General features: G+C 47.8%; 1 protein-coding gene across 2 annotated transcripts in view; it reads left to right on the plus strand.

Moving 5' to 3' along the window:
* The window catches only part of LOC138503078 (gap junction alpha-4 protein-like), a 42,827-nt gene that overhangs the window by 15,115 nt on the left and 8,658 nt on the right, over positions 1-19,054 (plus strand). Inside the window, exon 1 of one of the 2 annotated variants that reach the window (XM_069622565.1) lies at positions 10,648-10,835. The exons of the other annotated variant lie outside the window; for it this stretch is intronic. The gene's annotated coding sequence lies outside the window, so the exon portion shown is untranslated. Of the gene's footprint in view, positions 1-10,647; positions 10,836-19,054 lie in introns of those variants that run through there. 2 annotated transcript variants of the gene reach the window in all.

A 19,054-nucleotide genomic window follows, 5' to 3' on the forward strand; every position in this document is an offset into this window, starting at 1 on the left:
GCGGAAACTTTCGAGGAAGTTAAAACTGACGTACCTCTCTTGAGCTTCCCCTTACGCTCCTTCAAGGCTTTCGCCGTCATGGATAGGCATTCCTCACACTCCCAACACTGGTTGTTCGATTCCCAGACACCACAAACAGATCCTGTGAGGATCCGTCAACGACATTTTCTTCCCACAGTCTCGGCATTTTTTGAAACCGGACTGAGGAGTCGTCGGGTCGGCGGAGGAAGCCATCGAGTACAAGTCGGTTTTCTCGAGGAAATATGAATATATTTCGACTGATGAACTGAGCAACGGTATTCCGAGGCACACGAAGCGCGGAAAAACGGAACTGAGCAACGGACGCTGCGCGTGGCCATTTATAGGCATGATGATGTCGGCGTCGATACGGTGGCTGTCGAGGAACACCTACTCGACGGACGTCGACGCACAGCGCCCTCTACTGGGAAAAAAAAATTCCGAGGCCAGCAAGCTGGAGATACAAATATCATAGATAAGGAATACATCGGAGGACACAATCCCTTTGAATGCTGATTCTAAGTTCGAAACTATGACATTTAAACAATTGCAACCTATGTGACACTCACAAGTAGGTCACTCATTTATTCTAAACATTTCGATTTTAGTGGCTTTAAACCCAAATTCACTTAAGCTGCTGACATCCCCAGCTATTTTTTATATATACATTAAATACATTAAATAATTACTTCCTTCAAGTCATTGCAGAATATAGTTTTACATTGTATCCACCTCTTAGCAAGTCTTTCCTTGGCCTGGTTTGGGTTAATTTGTTCAGTTTTACACAAATGTCTGGTGGTTTTAAAACGCCGGCTTTCTGATAGTGGTGAGCACCAGTATTGCATCCATTTTTGACATTAAGAAAATGAAGAATTCCCCACAGTTCTGGGTTGCTTTTGGCAATCAGCAGTGCCATTCCCAATGGTTTCAGGCTACTGTGTGTGTAACCCAATGGTGGTTTTAGGCAGTGCCCTCCTGTGCTCACAACATAGGCAAAAATGGGTGGCAGCCTATTTTTCATGTTTTCCCTGTGCACTCTCTGGGGAGTTCTGGCCACCATGATGTTTTCAATGCCAGTAATGCACAGTTTTATGGTAGGGCTTGGATGCATGGGTAAAAACATCCCACAATATAGGGCCTCATTATGACCCAGGCGCTAATGGGTTAACGGCGCCGTAAAAGGCTGCGGCGCCGTTAACCTATTAGCGCCTAATTACGAGGTCCCTTTGCGGGACCTAACCTTAACGGCTGGTGTAGACCAGCCGTTAAAGTAGGGACCCGCAAAGGGACCTTGGTGCTATTTACAGTGCCGCAAGTTGCGGCACCGTACTTAGCGCCTTCCCCATTCCCATTGAGCCCTATGGGGCAAAAATGGGAATAGGGAAGGGCCATGGAGGAAGGGAGAATTACTGCCTCACCAACCTCGGAATGGGGTGGTAATTCACCATTCCGTGATGGCGGAGTCGGTAACTTACCGGCATGGACCATGGTGCTAATAGCTCCATGGTCTTCCGCCAGAGTCGTAATGAGGCCCATAGATTTAATGTCTTGCCGACCGGAGACATACTGCAAAGAAGAAACATTACGAGTAGTGACATAGGGTGTAGATTGTGTGAACTCCCTGGTGAGATAGAATCTTTAAAAACATCTAGCCCTAACCGGTCGGGGCCTAAGGCAGGAACGTGAGTACTGTCTAGGGGACATTTTTAGAAGCTACCCGACTAGAAGTATGGACGATTGGTGGAGAACATTGATCGAAGGAGGGAAAACCAAAGTCAACATAGCCCTCATAAAGTTTGTAATGACAATGCTCAAGAAACTAGAGGTACCGGATTCCGATGAGCTGAGGAAGAGTTACTAGAACAGGGGATGACCGTTCTCTTAGAAACTGAAATGAGACTCCAACGTGATTTGGATTTGATGAGACTGGTATATCGTGGAAGGGTTAAAGGTTTTCGAATTGTAAACCAAATGACCTATTGAATAAAAAATAAAAATAAAAAAGATTGTCATTTTTGCAGTACAAAATGACTGCGCAGACTTTGCACTGCGAAAGTTCCATAAATCAGGGTTTGTGTCGGCAGTACAAAGTCACTTTTCAGCAGTGCATAGTCACTTTGAACCGTGAAAAAAAATCCCTGAATTGGGCTCTAAATGTATTTATTGCTCTCCTCTATTAATCCCATAAACCCGGCCCTGTTTTGTAGAACTTCTAAAAACTCATACTGTCCATGGCACATTGCATGAGCTTTCAGACAGGTAGCATTAGAAAACGGCGAGAGGATTATGTTAGGACTGTGGCAATGCCATCCCAAAATCCCATCTTGGCCTGGTAGGTGTCTCTACTCACATTCTCTACACACAGGTTCTGGCAATTGAAGCAATTGTGTACACTGGACATTTTTTATTCAACAGTGCACTTACGTTTAAAATGATGTGAGCGCAGGTGGACTAGGCAGGATGCCCACGGAATAAAAAGGTGGCTCGAGAGTGCATTTATTTATTGAACCCCCTAATTAACCCCACCCCTGTTTGACTGGAATGCTATAAGATCACACCGTGTGCTCTGGGTATCCAGTGATTACAACTAATACAAAATAAGGAATGAAATTATAACGAATTCAAAATAACGAAAGAATACTGATTTTAAAGAAAAACATATGTGGGGGTGGGTAAAGGAGTTGAATCTGGTGGGGGGAGGGTATTGGGGCAGTGTTTTAAACATGGGGAAACGGGGGCTTGAGAGGAGAAACCCCCCCCCCCAAAAAAATTGGTTTAGATAAACATTAATTCTCTACGTAATTGATTTGTTAAAATCACATGGATCGTGTGTTCAGAGACAGACAGGTGGCACCGGGAGATCAAGGGCGGATTAAGGGAAGTTCATGAACATGCCATCCAGCCTCCATGCAGTAAGCTGCGGGTGCCGGGGCCACACTTTGTCTCCCCTAGGAGGAGGGGGCTGGGAGTCCCTGTCCGGCCAGCAATGGTTTATTTCTGTGCTGCTGGGAAAGGGCCCTCCGCGTGGGCTTCATTGGGGGCGAGATTACTACTTTTCTGTGTATATGGGTTGAGTGCACGGAAAGAAGCTTCATTTCTTGGTGTGGTGCCTCTGCCCACATGGGGTGATTAAGTGGAATTCTCCTTTCGTGTTTAGGCAGTGTGATGTTATGTTATGTTATTTTCCATGTATATAGCGCCTTATGTACCATTGGTATGGTCTCAATGCGCTGGTAGGTTGAACGCCCTTACACACCTACAGTCAGGTGGACAACTGATGCCCACCCCTAGGGCAAGCAACAGATTGTTCTGCAACACGCGTACAAGGTAATGGGGTGCCATATTATGAAGAACAAGTATTGAGGGGACAGTTGCAGGGACATGGAGCAAGAGTATGCAGAATGGTCCATGCCATTCAGCCTTTGATGGGGGTCAGGCAGGTTTTGACACAATGGATGCTCCTCCTGTGGTGGCCATTTTGCAGTACAGCTGAGTGTCTTTCTCATATTGAGGTCCATCAGTGTATGGTTGTTGTACAGGCCCCCAAGTGGCCCCACCTACAAATGCACGAGGAAGGCATGAAAAAAGTTTTTGGATCAACCCCCTGATCAAACCGGTATACGGTCATCAGAAAAGACAGGAACCGGTACCGTACCGCTGGCACTGGGCCCACGCGTTCGTGGCATGCACAGAGAAGGCACGTAAGGCAAGGACAGGGACATTGATGTCTCCATCTACCTCTAGTCGGCAGCTGGCTGTGAGCACCGTCTGAATTTGTCGTTCTCCAGTAATAACCGAAATTCTCAGAGGAATCCAGGAGCCCTGGGAGTCAACCCAAAACCACACTAGCTATAGAAGAAATACTAATTCCAGCAAGGACCTGCCCTTACAAGAAAAAAAAAAAAATTCTTTCATTTTTAGCACCGGTCAAGGGGGTTTCTTTGGTATTTATTTATTTATTTATTTATTTATTTATTTTGTAGGGGTGCAGAAGGAGGAGACTCGCACACAGGGAGCATGATGATTTCTATAGATTGTTATTAGTCAAGAAAATAAAGAGAAAACCTAACTTTCACGAACTCTACGAGGGGTTTCCCTGCCTCAACTAAAACACAAAGGGTTCTTTCAGAATGTCCGAGTAAATCAATAATACCCGGTCCTGCATCAAAACCCCTGCTTCTGTCTCCTTCACTTTAAACTAGAGATAAAGCAGACCTTCTTGGTCCAGAAGATTCACTTCCTTCTTTTGGACTGGGATAAAAGTTAACTTCCCATTCTTGGGTTCTTCTTAGGGGAATGGCTCCCTTCCCTGGGCCGAGATTGCCTTCCAATAAAACAAAAGGCATTGTTCAAGCACTTTTCCTTGGCAAACACACTGCCTATCATATAATATTTTGCATCTAAGCGGCTTCATAGCTTTAGCTACCAGGAGAATGACTCCTTTCTCCTGGTGTCTTGATTTAAGAGTTCAACACAACGAAAGGGAAGGATACCCTTTCCCTGGTTTCGGTTACCAGAAGAATGACTCCCTTCTGCTCGTATCTTGGCTTCAGTGTTCGATACAACAAGGGGGAATGACTCCCTTCCCCTGGTCTCTTTCTACTTGTGTGCACAGTTTAACACCACCAGGAATATTGACTCCCTTTTCCCTGGTGAGCAAAGATTTTTTTGTCCTTTCAAGTTGGCCAAGAGAAAGCCTCCCTTCTCCTGGTTTGGTATGTCACTTGGCCTGGGGGAATGACTCCCTTCCGAGGCTTCTTTTCTTTGGTTCGACTCACTTGGTAACCCTCTCTACAAAGTACTGCGATGAGGAAGATCGTGTGATACTTTCTGACTTTGGGTCCCAGACCCTGTTTTCTCTTTCTCTTTGGTTTCACCTACTTGGTTCACTGTCCTGCCAAGTATGACCAAGAGGAAAATATCTTGTTTCTTGATTTGGTTCCCAGATCCCTCTTGAATATGCAATGGTTTTCATTAGGCCACTGGGGCGAAGAAGCATTCCTCAGATGCAAGATCCTCTTGCTGCCTGCCTCGCATCCCTATCGGGCCTCCTGGACTTCCCCGTACTTGTCACTGGGATTGTGTAGCACTCCGATTCTTCCTGTGATCGGGCATCTCGTTGGCAGCACCGCATTCCGTCTCCCTCTGTCCGATCAGCTGCTTGGGTCTGCGCTTGGCTTCTAAGCTTTGCGGTCTCAATGCTTTCACAAGACCGTCGCACCACTGCACTGTTTGTAGGGACTGGTGGGGAGCTCTTCATGACTTCCACGGCTGCTCGCCTGTGTCCGCAGCTCTGCCTGGTTCTTCTCTGGACACGTATCGAAACTGCCGGGTTCATTGCGGGCTGAAGACCAGTAGTCCTTCTTCGGTTTCCTTTGTATGGCATAGGCTCCACTCTGGCACAACGCCCACACCTGTAGCTGTCATGACAGTCCTCATTACTCCTACAGGCCACCTCGTCCCAGTACTTCGGTAAGGCAAACCCTCAGGGTTCTCAAAGATCTTCTTCATCCCAGTACATTTGGTTTTGTCAATCTTACGTATGTTCCAGCAGTACATGGGCCTACTCTCAATACAAGAGTTTGTGATGGGCATGGGGCTTAAAGAGTGAAGGTGTGTATATGGCATGGGTGGAGGGTGGGTATACCACATTCTCCCAAGATGGTTTCCCTTTTCCCCAGAGCGAGGCGTCCTCCCATGAGATTCTTCTGCTGAGTATCGCCTCCAGGGAGACTAACAAGAAGCAGTCTCACCACCCTGGCCTCATGGGAAGGGGCTCCCCCTCAGGGAGAAGTGACGGCATCTCAGGATTCGTCACAAGTTATTTATTTATTTATACAGGAGGACCAATGCTATCTTAATCACAAAAGAATGTACAATAGATAAGAAATCAGATTTGACGGGTGGCAGTAAACTTCTTACAATGGGGTAAGTTTGAGGGACATTCTGACCAGGTTCTAGAGGGGAATAAGTGGAACAGTTACTGTGGATAAGTGGACATATATAGATTAAGGACAATTAACATTGGACATTTTTAAATGCAGGTAGGCGGTACGGCCAGCTGTGCTCAGGATGTGACCAAAGTGCTAGAGTGGAGGCAGAGGAAGTGAGGGACAGAGGCAGGTTAGAGGCTTGGGTAAAAAGTTAGCTAGCAGGCAGATGAGAGGTAGGTTAAGAGGGTAACTCAGAGAAGAGGAGGTAGGCTATTTTTTGGTTTTCAACAAATCCAGGTGAACTGTTTCTCGGATGTCCAGGGGGAGAGAATCCCATGCAAGTGGACCAAGAAGAGAGAAAGAGCAGAAGCGAAAGGAAGCACAGGGAGGACGAGGAGCCACATGGGTAGTCAGGGAGGCAGAGCAGAGATTAGGATAAGGCTTGTAGAGTTGGGTAGAGAAGGATAGATACAGTGGTAGCTTACTGTGGATAGATTTGTGAACCAAGAGAAGACATTTTAATCTGGCCGTTTTGCATCATCAGCCATCCAGCCTGGGGACATTACAAGGAAGTAGGTGTCAAGTGATGGAGTTCAAAGAGACACCTGGTAGCGAAGTTAATGATCTTGTTGAGAGGACAGAAATCACAGTTGGAGAAGCCAGGATGCTGGCTCAGTAGTCCAGTTTAGAGAAGGCAAGAGTGGTTAAGAGATGCTTAGAAGTGATGAAAGGAAGGTGTTGCCTGATTTTCCTAATATATAGGAGGTTGAGGCAAGCTGCTGTTCCAGCTGTGGAGATGAAACTAGAGAAGCGGTGAGAAGGATCATGGATGAAACAGAGATTTCTAGCTGAAGAAGAGTAGGGGAGAGTGTTAGGTGGGAACTGGAAAGGCAGAGGAAGAGAAGGGAGAGCGTTTTTGGCAGGGAAGAAGTGCACCTCTGTTTTGGTCGAGGTGAACATCAGAGAGTGCAAAGCCATCCAATATTGAATGGCAGAGAGAATGTTGGAAATATTAATAGAGAGATCAGAGGGGAGTTCAGGAGAAGAAAAGAGTTGAATGTCATCCACAAAGAGTTGATAAGAGAAACCAAAGGAGGAGATTAGTGCCCCAAGAACAGAGGTTTAGAGTGGAAAGAGGAGCAGACCCAAGACAGAGCCTTGTGGAACTCCAACAGTTAGAAGAGTGAGCTGAGAGTTGTGGTTGCTCCAGGAGACAGAGACATGTTGAGGTGTCTGATATGATTCAATCCAGGCAAGGGCTTGAGGAGTGAGTTTAGCCGGCAAGGATTGTTCGAGTGAGAGTCCATTATGGTTAGGTAGAATTCCCTGTTTGCTCTGTCAAGAGAGGACTTGAGAGAGTTCAGCGCAGAGAGGTAGAGTGGCAGGTCCTCATGCGAGTGGGTGCGCCTCCATCTGCACAGCAGCTGATGCATGTCTTTGTGGAGAGAGTGTATGAACGAGGTGACCCATGGCTGAGGATGCTGAGAGTTAGGGGTGACTATAAGCAGTGGGAAGTGACAGGAGAATGAGTTATATAGTAGGGCCTGGAAGCTGGAGAAGGCAGTCTTGGTGGAAGAGGCATCAGGTGTGAAGAAGAAGAGTGAAAACTGTAGGTCACAAAGGAAGGCGGGAATAAAAGAAAGGTTTACATTTCCTGTTAGTAAGAGGTGAAGCAAGCAGTGAGGAAAGGTCAGAGGGTGGAAAGACGATGGCAGTGGAAACAATAGAGTGATCAGCTATAGATGGTGTGACAGTAGTATTAGTGGCTGAGAGAGCGATGGACATGATTAAGAGATCCAAAGAGTTACCCCCTCTGTCGGTAGGTAGGTTATTGACAGAGTGGAGATATGGTCACTAAGAAAAGACTGAAGTTCAGAATTCTGAGAAGGGTGGGAGAGTGAAGGTTAAAGTCACCTAAGAGAATGCGTTGAGGTTTACTGGAAAGAGAGTCAAGGAGTTGCCCAAGATCACAAAAGAATGGTCAAGAGGGACCAGGGGGCGACAGATGGAGATGGTGTGAACCGAGTGAGGCAGAGCAATAGTGGAGATGGTGAATTCAATTCAAAATGGTAGTAGAGGATGTGGCATTGGAGATTTGAGAGGCACTGAAGTGGGAAGAGAGTAGGTGTCTGACGCCTCCACCTCTGCCAGTCAGTCCAGGAGAGTGAATGAAGGATAGTTTGGAGTCGTGGAGGGCTGCTAGAGTGACAGTGTCAGATGGAGAAATCAAGGTTTCAGTGATTGTAAGAAGGTCTAGGGGAGGAGAGCAGGAGTGAAAGTAGTCAGTAATGAAGGACGTTATGTTGAATACAGACTGAACACTTCTTAGTGCAATGTTCAGTTGATGAGGTAAGGAAGAGGAGAGAAGTTGAGTCTCAGAGGAAGAGCTGTGAGGTGGATAGGTGATAGAGGAGGTATGGTTAGCTTGTTGGCTCTTTTAGTTGGAAGGAGGTGGAAGAGAGATGGAGTAGTGGGAATTTTGAGTTGTGGGTTTCATAATAGAGATAGGAAAAGAGAACAATGTAGAGTGATTGGAGAAATCGTAGGGAGAGGTAAATAGGAGGGGCAGATGGAGGAGCCGGAGTGACTGCATTATAGGTGAGTAGCACAGTGTGGAGAGACAGTGTAGTAAGTAGGAAGCTAGGTGTACTCACATGGCAATGTGTGTGTAAATAGTTGTTTTAGTGGAGTGATGGAGTTAGATTAGAATGTTGTTTGTGAGCTATATTGAAGGGTTTTGTGTGGCAACCTGTGGCAAACAGTTACTGCTAACGGGCTAACGGGGGCACAGGATGAAATATAGAAGGATAGAGAAGGGACCTTTAGCTCTGTCCTCCCTTACCAGGGGCTAACAGGGGGTTTAGCTCTGTCTTCCCTTAACAGAGGTTATCATGGAACACAGAATGAAATAGAGAAGGATAGGGCAGCAACCCTTAGCTCTGTCCTCCCTTAACATGGAACAAAGAATGAAATCAGGAAGGATAGGGCAGCAACCCTTAGCTCTGTCCTCCCTTAACATGGAACAAAGAATTAAATCAGGAAGGATAGGGAAGCAACCCTTAGCTCTGTCCTCCCTTAACATGGAACAAAGAATGAAATCAGGAAGGATAGGGCAGCAACCTTTAGCTCTGTGTGCCTGTAACAGAGGCTAACAGGGGGCACAGAATGAAATAGAGCAGGATAGAGCAGCGGCCCTTAGCTCTGTGTTCCCGTAACAAGGAGTAACAGGGGCACAGAATGAAATAGAGAAGGCTAGAGCAGCGACCCTTAGCTCTGTCGTCCCTTAACATGGAACACAGAATGAAATAGAGCAGGATAGAGCAGCGACCCTTAGCTCTGTGTTTCCGTAACAGGGACTAACAGGGGGCACAGAATGAAATAGAGCAGGATAGAGCAGCGACCCTTAGCTCTGTCCTCCCTTAACAGGGGACACAGAATTAACTAGAGTAGGATAGAGCAGCGACCCTTAGCTCTGTCTTCCCTTTGCTCTGGACGCCCGGGTGTACGGACAAAAACTACAGTTTCCATTTCTAATACAGGGTTGGCTTAAAAAAATGTGCTCCTGGTGGCGAGTTAGGCCCATGCGGGACAGTTGGGTGTGGTTTGGTGCTCTTGGTGGGGAGAGGGGGTTCAGCCCTCTATACACAGTCAGATCACAATACAAGTTAATGAAGCCAGCAAACCCCAGGCTGAGTCAAGGTGTGTAAGGATGAGGTTGTGAAGTGTGCTTGGCCCTCTAGTCGAAGTGGGGGTTCGGGCGGGTCCATAATTGCACAGTTAGGCTGGAGGGTCAGAACGTGGCAGGTGTTTCTTGGGGAGCAGCACTTGTGCTAGGGAGCGATGTCCTTACCTCTTATGCTATGTGATGCTGTACACTTTGTTATGTTATGTTACCATTAAAGGTAGGCTGCATACTATTCAGCAGGGCCTGAGGTATGCGGCTGGTGCCACTTGTACTCACTGCTCCCCGCCCTCCATATTTCTCCCCAAAATATTCCATGACTCAGGTGTTTGTTGTGAGTCACGGTAGTTCTTGTTCCCGGCCTTCGGGGGGCCGGGGTGGGGGGGGGGGCTCCTAAACTCACTCCTCGCTGGTCGCTGTCGCTTCCTTGCCCCCCCTTAGGATCTCCCGAAAGCGGCCTGCCCGCTGGCTCTCCACCCCCAGTTTCCTGCTTCTCCGCCCCTAGCTTCCTGCGGCTCGGCTTTCTTTTCTGGCCTCCCTCTGATAACCCCGTCCAGTGCTGGTGGCAACTTTACCCGATCTCGCTTCCTTCTTCTGGCCGCCTCAGTCCCTGCGCACTCTCGGGCACAGTCCCTGCGCACTCTCGGACTCAGTGCCTGCGCACTCTGGGACACAGTCCCTGCGCACTCGCAGGAGAGGTCCTGCGTCTCTCGAGAAACCGTCCTTGCATAGGTAGACCTCGTATGTTATGTGGCGCTGTTCTAAGTGCTGTTGAACCAAAAAATACCGAAAGAAACGAAGGTGGGCTGAGCTGCCCAGGATCACTCAATGTGGCTAAACTGTGCACGCCAGCATTAGAAAGGTACCGTGGGCTACAACCTGGCTGTAGACCCTCCCGAGTGGGAACCTTGGCATTAAAGCAGGTTCCCTGGCCGTGTTCGTTCTCGGTACAGAGGCTCCAGACCGTCCTGTATAACATCATTGCAACGCAGGTGTCTTGATTCCACGGGCACGCACATCCCCACCACACCACACCTGCTTGCTCACTCCAGGGAAGTCCCTGCGTTCTCCGGAGGTGTTCCTGCCTGCTCCGAAAACAGAGTCCCGCTCTCTCCCGCGGCGTGCCTGTTCCCGAGCGCTCCGGGAGAGTCCCGGCGCCAGCCCATGCTCTGCTGACAAGCCGTGTGAGCTGCTGCACACAGGTGAGCACACCGTGCCCTGAGCGGCCCGACACGGCATTTTTAGTCACATTGTTGGCTTCTTTTTAAACAAAAAAAAAATGATCAAACGTGTCGTGCGTTTGTTTAGTTTAGATAAGTGCCGTTTTGTGTTGTGATGGGATCTGTTGTGTCTTGTTGTGTTGTGTATAGTATAAAGTGTGTGGGGATTTGCTGCGGGATGCTATTATTGTATGTTGTCTTGTGCTGTTTTGTTATGGTATAGTATGGCATGGTATGGTATGTTGTGCAGTGTTAAGCGTTGCTGCGGCTGCGCACTTATAATTCCCAAAACCCGCGCGTGCCTGTGTTTGGGGGCAGAGCAAGGAGGAGGTTTTGGGTCCAGCGGGGAGATTTGAAAATGTAAACTCAGCAGCTGTTTGACAAAATATAGTTCTACAGTAACTGCGACGCCCGCTGGCCGGGTTGGCTTCAAGCATCCTTCATGAAAGACACAGGGGTGTCGAGTGGCACGGGTAGTTTATACAAAATAAAAAACACCCCCACACGTGTTACGGTGGCCAATGGGGCACTAATATTTAGCTGCTCAGACTGATGGCTAAGTTAATGCACCTGCTGCGCAAATCTACTCGCTTCTTGCCCGGTGTGACTGACTCAGAGTTGTCTTCATCTCACGCCGATAAAATGAGCGGCTAATAATAGCCTGTATTACATAGCTCCAGGCTGGGGTCCACCGCCTCTGCCCTCGCCTCTGCAGGCGAGTGTGCACGTGTGGCGGCAGCCTGCTCCAGTGGCCGCTCGTGTCATGCAATGCGGTGGTGTGCTGTGTGGCATTGCACTACATGTGGTGTTATTCCGTGTGTCTTAGTGTGCTCTGCTATGCTAAGTACTGGCGCTAACGTTGCCGGGTTGTGCTAACCACTGGGCTATGTTCTGTTATGTCGCCATGTGATGATGTGTTGTGATGTTCAGGTGCTCCCAGTTTTGCAGACAGGGGACTCAAGAGATTGCTTTAGCCTCAGACAAACATGGACCACAACCCCTCCCCCCTAAAGGACTGCCCCCCCATATTTAATAATATTCCACCTGTCGCATCCCTCACTACTTTAGGTGAATTAGCCGATCAGGCAGGCAGAGAGATTTATCAAAGAGGGGCGGGGGGGGGGGACATTTCCTCCATGATGCCCATCCCACCCGCAGGGTGCAGCAACCGCACACGTGCGCCCACCTGGGTTGGCTGTCACTTTCTCACCCGTTTCCAATCACTGCTTGGAAGCGGTTACACTGCCCACCCATCAGCTGGAGTTTTGCTGTCGCCCCCTCGCCAGGTTCGCCCATAGGACTAGAAACCGCCTCAACACGACACTTTTTCGGGAGAAGACCAATTCATAACCTTCTAAATTCCCGAATGCACCAGGAAGCGGATCATGGTGGAAACCATGGACGCAGCTTTTCGGGGAGGCGGGGGCCTGGGGGTGTACAGGCCGGTACCGCCTCTACCTCTCCCACCTTTCTGTTACCCGCCCATACGGAGTAAGGGGGTGCCGCAGCAGGCTCTATCCCCGCCGGGATCAGAGCACCGACATACACCGTGTGGTGCATTCCGTGGCTGCCGGTCGCTTGCCCCTCCCCCCCCAGCCGTGAGGTGCGAGTCGGTAAACAGCTGTCCTAGCCACCCGCCGTGAGTAAAATGAGTCATTTTATAAGAATGCAGTTCACTTTCACATGTCCGCACACACAGAGCTGCTCTGCAGCACGTGCATGATCGACTGAGCTGCGGATGATCACGCACTGCTAGAGAAATGCCCGCCGCAACCACAGGTGGGCCCCCGGGACAGGGTTACTTTATGTTTGTAATTGTCACTTTTTTCAAATACATTAATCTGCACTGTAACCTTTCAAGATTGGTAACATTGTTGCCAGTATTGTGTTGGCCACTTTAAGAGAACGGGGGTGGGGTGGGGGTTTCACTTTGTGGTACCAGTGTTCAGTGCAATCAAATAGAATTTGAAGAACATCGTGAAGCAAAAGTTAGATGTTTATAAATCTGAGTTTCGTGTTTTCATAAAAAAGAGAGGCAGAGAGACAGACTGGTACAATTCCAGCTTCTGCCCTTTTTACAGTTGTGTTTGTAAAGGGCCGGCGCGTGCGCGGATGTTAGAAGGCGCTATACTTTCCGGTGAATGGGTGAATGCGTGGGGTAGCGCACAGTAACGTGGAGTCAGTAGCCCAAGGTGGGGAAGAAAGGGAAGTAAGCAGGGCCCTGGGGGAGGGTAAGGAAAGCATAGCTTTACTTTAGTGGCAGTCTTCACTGGCAAACACAGATTAGGTTGGGCAGTTGCTCCCAAGGCGGACAGACAGTTCTCAGAGATGTTTAACAATCACAGACAGGTTTCCCACAGAATATGGGTTGTTACGACTCGGCCCCTATAATAATACAACAACCGGACACACTCTGGGCCGGATTCAGGGAATTTTGTGTGCAGTAAATGGGGACTTTGCAGCCAAACTACGCGCAAAGCCCCTTCTGTCAATTCATGGAATCGACTGTTTGGGGCTTTTTCGTACTTTGTAGGGACTTCACGCAGGCTCGGCATGTCTCTGTGAGTGGCCGAGTACGTCGCGCGAGACACCACGTAGAGCACGAGCGTGGCCTGCGCAGAGGCAGAGTAGGGGACGGAACACGCAAAATGAGGAAAAACAAGGGAAAATGTGGGCGCTAAGAGAGGCGTCCCACAGGCAGCGCATCACACGCCCACAAATGCGCACAACTAAGCGTATTCATGGATAAAACCGCGCAACCTCTCATCAGGGAAATGTCCACGCAAAGCTCTCGATCTATTCACGACCCAAAGGCTGGCGTGCAGACACCTAAGCATAGGAATCACTGTACAGAGGTTGGATCGCATGTTGGATTTATTGGATTTAGGGGTACGCGCATGCAGATGCAGTTCCGATGTAACTTACGAATGCACGTATGCAGTGTAGCGGGGTGCAAGAACGGTTTACGGGGTTTGCACGCAGATTGACTGTGAAATTACTTGAGTTATGGAATATGGTACGCATGTTGTTGGGGTGCTGTGGACAGATACAGGGACCCTACACAATGTCAGGGGGGTGTTGGCTTGGTTGTGGGAGAACCTACGCAAAAGTACCGGGGTGCATGAGTTTGTGCCCGAGCAGCACGCATAGGTTAGGGTGACCAGATTTCCAAAACAAAAAACCGGGACGGCTAACAACATAAAAGAGGGACTAACCGACCGCAGCCCACCAATTACCGCCCCTCTCCCAACACGACCCCACAACCACCATCCAATCATATTTCCAGCACTTCTCCTTTCTATAAACTGTATATGATCACATTTGTGCATTTTTCTCTGTGAATCTTGGCATGTTAATTTCAAACAGGCGTTTGCTCTGATTGATATAACATCGCTTGCTGTACACTGATTTCAAAGCCAGTCTCTGTGGCACAGTCAGTAAGTGTTGTGACTTGTACCTGAAAGGTTGGTGGTTCGAGCCAATCCTCCAACTTCAAAATTCTGGAAGTGTTGTAGAAAAAAAAAGTACAATTTTAATTACTAGCCACCCAACCATGCAAATCCCAGATGGGGATTCTAAAATAAACTCCTGGGACCCAGGGACGGAAGGTGATTTCCCTGGACTGTCCTGGGAAAACAGGGATGTCTGGAAACCCTAGCATAGTTAAGGATTATTGGCTAGGATAGCTTGTTGGTAAGCAAGACAACACAGCACAACACAGGTTCGAATCCCGATCTCAAGCTTAGAAACCACTCCTTGGTATTAAGCATGTTATAAACAAACAATTATAATTATAACTACATTTGCTTTGCAGGAGGACGTGTCGGGGGCATTCCGGCCGCAACTTGCACATAGGGTTACTGTGCGGGAAAGATTCCATGAATACGCACACCATGCACAGGTGCCTCGTGCACGATGCGGCACACAAATTCCTTTATACCGGCACTATTAGCGCCGGATCACGGGTTGGGTGGTAACAGTAAATCCCCATTCCCCATTGGGTCCAATCACGTATTTGGTTTATTTCAGGGCTAATCTCACTGCAGCCTGTTCTGTAGGTAGAGGGCCTGTTGCTCGCACAGCAACTGGTCGAATGCTATTTCCTGACTTAACCGACAGGCTATTATGCAAGTCTATGCAAAGAGGACGGGCATACTTGTCCTTGGCAATTAAATTAAATGTTTCTCCCAAAACATCGATTGTGAATGGCAATATTGGTGGGGTTGGGCGATAGGGAGGTGCAGTGGAGGAGTGTGGAGGGTCTCTACCCGCATTCTGCGTTAAAACCTGTGATTACAAAAATGGTGCAAAAAAAATTCAAAACAAGGGGGGGTCTGGGAATCTCTCTACCAGCACAAACACAGCCCAATGACCTGTTCTTGGGTGAGTAACCCCTGGGAGAGACTCTACCAAGTTTTTAGCTCACTGTCCCTTTCACAGAGAAGAAATGTCCCCACATATCAGTCTTTGTCCTGCCCAGGGGCAGTCAAGCACCAAAATACAACGCAATTCTCCTCTGAACAAGAGTACCAACAGCAACCTCATACACGTGTTTCAGCCTAGTTGGGCATCATCAGTGAGGTGAAGCTGCACCAATCTAAGAACAGTGAGCAAGGGGCCCACGTCTGGATTGCCCTTTTAACTTAGGGTGAGACCCAAAGTTAATTTATGCAAAACAAGGGGGGTCTGGGAATCTCTACCAGCACGAAATTCAAGCATTTTCCGATCTACAGACATACACCCAGTTCCCGTTTCCTGGAAATAGTAAAATTGGCAAACTTTAATGGTTTTTCTCGATTACTTACCTGCAGATTTGTAGAAACCTTAACCCTTGATGAATCCTTATCGATTCACGTTATACACGAACCTAAAGGACAGGATTAAAACATTGAATATTTATTATATTTAAAATAAATGACATCGCTGTGAAGTTCTGTAGCTCAGGTGGGTTGTGCTGCTACAGCAGCCGAGCCATCGCTAAGCTCGAGATGAAGCTGGCATGCAAATAAATAAACCAGGAAACAGGCCTTCTCTGGCTATGCCCCTGCCTACTGGAACTGCATCCCGGTGGCAATCTGGACAGCGAGAACGCTCGTACCATTTCAGAAGAAACCCAAGACATTACACTTCAGTCAGTATCCAGGTGCCAGGTGAGCTCCGTGCATTCCCGAATCACACCACATTCGCATGGGCGGAAAAATAAGCCACCGTTCCTTACCTCATATGCTACCCTCAGTGCCAGGGACAGTGCTCAGGTAGCTTCCTAGCTAGGGTTGTGCCAGATATCGGGGCGGGAGGATAGCTCAAGCGCAATTTGTTTGTCTTGGAAGCAAGATGGCGCAAAGTATCACAGGTTTGAAACCTGGTCCTGCGCTTAGAGGGCTCCACGTAATAATGTCCCCGCAAAAATGTCTCCTGACAAAAAAGTCGCAATTTCTTTCAGAGAGATTATTACATTGAACGTCCGGGGGACAACCCCGCGATCCCTGATTATTTAAAGCATTTTTTTTACAAGGGGAGCAGGGGACATCTCCGCAACCCGTCCCATACATAATCTCAGCATATATGATGTCGCCAGTGGATTTCCCAGCGCAATTATGTAAGGGGACATCATTACCTGATACCGCTTAGAAGCTGTTCTCCACTATGAAGCGTGCTGTAAAAACACAAAAAGTTTATGATGCGTTTTTTTCATATTAAAATCTTTGTTGCTATAATTCCCCCAGTGAGCCTGGAAGACCTTCGAGGGGTGGTGGGAGACGACTATCTGTGAATGAATGCGCTACCTCACTGCGCCTTCGGCACATCATGGCACTCTGGCACTTGTTAATATTCGATATTGAACTTCTGCACAGGGCTTTAAGTGGGATAGAAATCAAGGAGGGTCTCTAACATGTCATGAAACTATATTTGGGGGGTGGGTCCTAGAAAGGGTCTCACACAGCTTTGCTTCCCAAGTAGATAATAAACCTTTAGAAGTGGCAGGGACTTTGTAACTTAAGGAGGGACCCAACAGAGACAATCACATTTTCATATGTGCAATGAAAAGGAATACATGTTACTTCAAAAGATGCATTGCAATGTAATGAATGTGTGTAAAAATGTTGGCCAAAATAAATATACTCAAATAGAACTTCAACTCAAAAAAGGTCAACGGACCATGCAGGCCCACAGTTCTTTTGAAAGAAATCCATGATTTTTACAAATAAAAATAATTCTACTGACAATTCTTTAATGCGTGCTGTAAAAAGCAAACAGCACCTTCTGGTAGAATTTCCATTCAGTGTTTCAAAACAAGCACTGTGTTTTAACTCATGTTGTGGGGTCTAAGCGTGGCTAAAAGTGGCATCTACTGTTGAAGAGAAGTATTGACACTCATTTTCATTTGCATTACTGCAGGGAATAAATCTGGATGAGGATGTCAGCCTGGGGAGACCTGGCACAACCCTGGCAGAGCCCTGGTTCAATGTCTCATTATTTGGAGACTGCCAGGGCGGAGTCTTGGCTAGCCCTGGCTCACTTAAAGCCATGCCTGTGCATGAAAAAATGTGGTTTGCCAAGACAGGCATGTTTTTTATGGCCACACTGTCTCTGTGCAGATGTGATATCAACATGTTCCATTCCTTTTGTTGGTCTGGAAATTCATCTGGGAGGATTTCAGATCTTTCAACTAATAGAGTGGCACCCGTCCTGGAAAAGAGTACAGGAAGGGCTGCCTTTATCCTCTAGACTAGTGCTGCCACTGGATGCAACATGGACGCTGATCTCAGCCAAAAATGAGGGTCAACACTGCAGAAAATAAGGTTCCCCATTGGAGTGTTAAATCCAACATGGCAGCAGAAGGAACTAGTCCATTTACATTGCCACGGTTCCATGCCACTACACCCGCTGCATCCCCGGACACACAGCAGACAGGAACCAGTAGCTACATTATTTTACTCTCTGGGAAAGAAAGTCAAAGCAGAGATGTCTTCCACTTTATGAGGTGTCTGGAATGACCCCTGGATCTGTCCAGAGCCACAGAAGAAAATGCACAAAGGCAGTGGAGACACAAAGGACCAGATCCATGGACTGTTGTGCACGGTTCAAAGTGACTTTGCACTGCTGAAAAGTGACTTTGCAGTGCCGAAACAAACCCTGATTCATGGAATTGTGCAAAGTGTATGTTTGCAGTGCAAAGTCAGCGCAAAGTCATTTATGCTATAAAAATTACGTTGTATACTGACTTTGCAAAAAAAAAACTTTGCTCAGTCACTTTTCAGCAGTGCAAAGCGAGTTTGAACCTGTGAATCGGTGAGTGCACCAGCCTAACTGGTGGGGTGAAAAGATGCGCACAGATGGCCGTCACACATGTCACAGGTCAGTCTCAGGAGGATAGCTCAGCGGCAACGTGCTCGCCATGGAAGCAAGACGACATGGAGCAACATAGGTTTGATCCCCGGGTCCACGCTTAGAAACCTCGGGTATTAAGCGCATTATAAATAACCTATCATATCATAACACGTATTCATATCTTTTCCTGATCAATACATTGTGCAATGCCTCAATCTGTCCAATGTGATTATTCGTCTTTAATTGATCGAATGATACATTTGACCGAATTTGGCCAGTACCATTCGATTGAGTAAAAACAAACAATTAGGCTAAAACATACCGAACATGTGGAGCGGGAGTTGCGGGAGTGTCCCCTGCTCCCTATGATCGGTATGTATTAGCCTTGGAGAGTTGCAGGGGTGTCCCTGCTTCCTCAATATTGGAGGCGGGGGACCGGAAAAAAAAATGTCAAAGAAGAAAAAGGGACCCTGTAGCGTCGGATCCGACCCACGTTAGAGGGACGAATCTGACGCTGCTGGGCTGAAGTGGACCATGCGGCGAACTAACAGGTAAGTAGGGGCGGGGGATGGGGTTTGAGGGTTGTGGGTTGGTGTGAGTGCGGTTGATCCTCTGATAATTGATCACATGCGGGCAGTTTGTGTTCGGACAGTTTGCCGCGATCATTTATCAGACAATCAAACATCACCAAACCGATTATGCATGATGTAAATTGACACATCAAGGTTCAATAGCAGATAACTTGTTTAGGCACGTATAACGCTTTCCCAGTGTACACCCTGTTCCTCCTCTTGATTGTCCTACAAGATAACCATTGGCGTAATTTTAGGGGGGGACAAAGGTGTTTGTCCATTGCCCAAACCTTTGTC

The sequence above is a fragment of the Ambystoma mexicanum genome, chromosome 11 (genome assembly GCF_040938575.1).
Source record: "Ambystoma mexicanum isolate Mex_15411 chromosome 11, UKY_AmexF1_1, whole genome shotgun sequence".
Taxonomy (NCBI): Eukaryota; Metazoa; Chordata; class Amphibia; order Caudata; family Ambystomatidae; genus Ambystoma; species Ambystoma mexicanum.